Raw genomic sequence first — 4,595 nt, forward strand, 5'->3', positions numbered from 1 at the left:
AGAGTAATCATGAACTACACACTCCAAACATGCTAAACGTCAAAAATCTCTCAGTATAAACTGGTATATATCGCCTTGTTGCTTTGTCTTGAAGTGGTCATGTGATTGGCTTACCACGACTACTTTATTCTTCCTCAGTCAAACAGCAGCACTCATGTGATTGTTTTGCCCCCTGAGCTCCAGGTGTTGGGCTAGACAGTGATCGTGATTACCGTCTGCGGGAGCGCACAGCTGCTTAAAGCTGTAGAGTCCAGATTACTTACTTACAGCTACTTCCGTGCAACTGATATAAACTGCGGTAAGCTGAACACAGCTTCAACCAGCTGTTTGTTGAAAAATAGAAACGAACCGCGTTTCCTTGTTAGTAACTGTAACGGCGTTACGACGATAGGAATAGTAATTAGTTAGATTACTTGTTATTGGAAGTAAGTAATGCCGTAGTATCATCACTGGGACTGAAGAAGTCACTTGGATGAGTGACGAAACATTTCTCCCAAACAAAACGCTACGTCCATGAACAGAATAACTTTTTGATTACCTGGATGCACTTTTGTTTCTTCTTGACACCAGGTTTTCATTCACCTTTTAAACATTAAAAAAAAAAACACCAAGAAGTAATAAAAATAATAATTTCCTTCAAATTTGATGAACTGACACGTGGCTGTTGAGAGCTTTTCTAGCATGACTGTTCTTAATTTGTCATGAAATTCCTCTTTATTTCTTTGTCTTTCAGGCTCTCAGGATGATTGTGTGTACGCTGCAACAGGATCAAGCTTAACTGTGCCACTTAGATATGAGTTGAAGGAATCAGATAACCTGAAATGGTTCAAGGACACAAGAATAATCTTTAATCGCAGACAGAAACAGGTGATCATGGGAAAAATGATGATGTTGATTCAACTGGATCACTAAAGCTGACACAACTCACCAAAGACAAGTCAGGACGATACAACCAGAGGTTACAGCAAGAGGGAATAAATGTGGGGAAATTACAGAGTGTGCGTTTGTGTGTATTAGGTAAGTAACAACATATTATCATACATTTTTTGGTTATGTATACAAATTATTTCATAACAAGTGTGTTGTCAGCTGTTTACTTTTTACATTTGTCAACAGAAAACTGTTGGTATTAATATAAAGTACTGTTCAGTTTTTTCTGCAGTTTTATTTATTTATTTAAATACATATTAGCAGCAGTTCATATAATGTTATATTACAAATTTTCTTACTCAGACCGTGTGCAGAAGCCCAATGTGACGATGACGTGTACAGCGATCAAGTCAGCTTTTACTTGCAATGTGGTCAGGTGAGGACAATATATTGTTTCATTACATTTCAGGTTTAGAGTCTAGAATATTTATTCAAAGAGTTGAACCAATAACTGTGAGTTTGGAGACAAAGTCTTCGTTGATTTCAGCTCGTGAGTCTCTGTGAGTCAGTGTATCTGTGTTTATATAATTATAATGGCTGGGAAATTACCAAAAATGTATGAAAAGATATTATATTTCTAATTTTGAAGTTTAACTTTTTATGTTAGACTTAAAATCTGAACCTTCCATAAATCCACTAATTGTCTGTTTGTCTACAGAGTGAAAATAATTTTCAGATCAAATGGTTTATGGGTGATAAACCTGTGGCAGAAAAAGAGACTGGCAAGGAGCTGACGAGGCCAGCCGAAGACGTGCTAAATGCTCGTTTCTCTTGCAATGTTTCTAACCCCGTCAGCTCTGAGATCAGTCAGCCTGTTCAACAAGACTGCATTAAGCCCTGTGAGTAGTCAAGTCAGTGACACTGGGTTGTGCAAGTATGATGTGATATCATGTCACCTGTCACTCATCTCCAAATAAATAAATTTCTGCTCCTGTTGTTTTAAGCTGATCACAGTGGCATCTGGATCGCTGTGGGTATGTTTCACATCTTATATGAAATGTGGAGGAATTAAACTTCACACAATCATTTGTCTATTTCTAGTCCCACTTTAACATGTCAAACACAATTTGCTGTTATTCTTCACCATCAGGCATTTGTATTTGTTTGGTGGTCATCCTTGTTGTCGTCATTTGCTGTGTCCAGTCCAGAAGGAAAAAGCGGACTAAAAAAATCCGTAAGATTTCTTTTCAAAAATGTCGTCTCCTTTTTATTTTGTTGCTGGGTTGTTTTGGCTGGTGTTTGGTGGCAGGGCGTATACTTCACTGAAAGCTCAATAACTTTCCTTCCTTGAGTATTGAGACAAAGAAAAATGATTGGATTTATTAAGTTTAGCCATTGTAATGAATTTCACAGTGCAGTATTGACATTAGGATTAAACAAACCAGGCTGAGCATGTGATGCTGGATTAGGCTACAGACGACACACAAATTATTGTGTCAAAGAAGGAAATTAAGTTTTTAATGGTTTGAGCAGTTTATCTTTTACTACATGGTCAGAAATCATCACGTGTTGCAGAAATGACCTTTTTTGTGACTGGGCGGTCTGTGGTCTGGATTTCATTTCCTTTTCATTTTTATTTTTTTAAATCTGAGTGACACCTCCAACATGTGTTGAGCTTTTACATTTCGTTGATTGCAAAGCAGATGAAGTTTGATTCTAGCTCATCTTTGTTTAGCTGACAACACCACATCAAAGCCAGGGTCTTAGTATGAGCAGGTTTTGCCAGAAATGGTGAGAGATGATTGTGATGTGAAGACACAGGATGTCTTTTGTCCTGTTTCCCTCCTCTCACCCTAACCGGTGGCGGCTGATGGCTCCTCCTCCCTGAGCTGGTGGTTTCTTGCTTAAAGGGAGTTTTTCCTTCTCACTGTCACTAAAGCTCTTACTCATATGATTGTTTGGGTTTTCTGTTTCTTTGGATTGCTGTAGGGTCTTGACAATATAAAGTGTCTCGTATCAACTATTGTTGTGATTTGGCGCAGTATTGACACAACTGAACTGAGCTGATTCTCCCTCTGACCTGTCGTATATGCTTATTTTAACAGAGGAGGAGGAGCTTCGTTTGCAGATCCCTCAGGAACAGCAGCAGCAGCTGTAGTGAGCTGGCCTGCAACACTCAAATAACTGATCTCCACCATCACGACCAGCAGCATCCCAGAACCTCTGAGTGAGACAACAGGAAAAAATACAATCATTATCCAGCCTCAGTGCTGAGATGAAACGGTGTGTTTAGGACCCTTCGTTTGTGTACACTGACTGTATAAACTGGGTTAAATGTGCACACAATAATGGAGCAGGTCAATGAACCCATATAGACGATCAGTCTAAACAAGTGCTAATCAGTATTTGATCAACATTGATGGACTCATTTTTATTAAAGACTCATGTGTTACAGTGTTTTTAAAAGATGTGGAAAAACTAGATTATTCCTGGAATACTGTCGTCTACTTGTCTGTGTGGAAAAGCTTGTTCTTGTAAAAATGTGATGACACTTATATTTTGATTTTTTTTAACATTTTTTTCTACTTTTGTTTTTCCTGTAGGTTTTTGGTTTTTTAAAATGTTACCTTTAAACAGTTGTAATTTAGCATAGCATAGCATGGCCATCTTTGTAGTCCTCTTGCTTGTGAACTCTGGGATTTGTATTACAACCAAAGTATCTCAAAGCCATGGCATTCCTTTACTGTTTCTGTTTTAAACTGCTTGAAAGGGACTGACTTGTATTTTCAGACCTATGAATTCTCCCATAAACATCTGTTTGAAATGTTTTGTGTTCCTCTTCTGTTTGACAAAAAGTTCTGCTTCTATTTTTTAATCAGTAATACTCTAATGTGAATAATAAGCATGGCCTTCCTTATGAACGCATCAGCAGTTCATGTCCTCGGATAGTTTTGCCACGTGTGGAAAAAGTGTATAATTATATTTGGATATATTTTTGCAAAAGGCTGCGATTTTTCCTGCTGAAGTATTTCTTCAGCTTCCAAGGATTTACCCATGAACTCCTGCAGCTAGATGGTACCAGAAGGTATATTTTGCTATCTGATCACATGGTTGTATAACATATTGACACTGGTCTCACTTCTGCCCTTGGATTCTGTTATTCGTGCCTTCTGTTGATCTTTACTGATAAAATAAACTATTTTACTCTTTTTCTCTCGCCTCACAGTTCATTATTTCAAAACCACTACCAGGTGAAGAAAAGAGAAACAGTATTTTCCACTGAGAGAGCAGCAGCGCCCTCTGCAGTTTGTGTGTTGAAGTGAAAAAGCTTACAGGACTGCAAGTACTGACGAGGACCAACCCTGCTTAGCTTCCAGGATCAGGCGTGTTCAGGGTGGTATGGCCATAAACGAGAGGACCGTGCAAAAACTGCCTTTTTATACGTGCTGTGATGACACACACATGCTTATATTCTTATGTTCTATATATAAGTGAAAGTCTCCAAAAGACAAAAATGTTTGACCTACAAATCGTCCTAACACACTGTGTGCTCTCTGTCAATTTAACACTGCTGAAATAAACTAACGTGTTCTTAAGGTGATGTTACTGCGGGAAAAGCAATTTTGCAAAGCTCAATGACGCTGCAGCTAAATAAGAAGGCTTCATGTTTGGTTGTAACATATCAGTTGCACAATAATATATATATAGGACTTTAATTAGTGGCT

The sequence above is a fragment of the Haplochromis burtoni genome, unplaced genomic scaffold (assembly GCF_018398535.1).
Source record: "Haplochromis burtoni strain Fernald_Lab_line unplaced genomic scaffold, NCSU_Asbu1 Contig_560, whole genome shotgun sequence".
In the NCBI taxonomy this organism is placed as follows: domain Eukaryota; kingdom Metazoa; phylum Chordata; class Actinopteri; order Cichliformes; family Cichlidae; genus Haplochromis; species Haplochromis burtoni.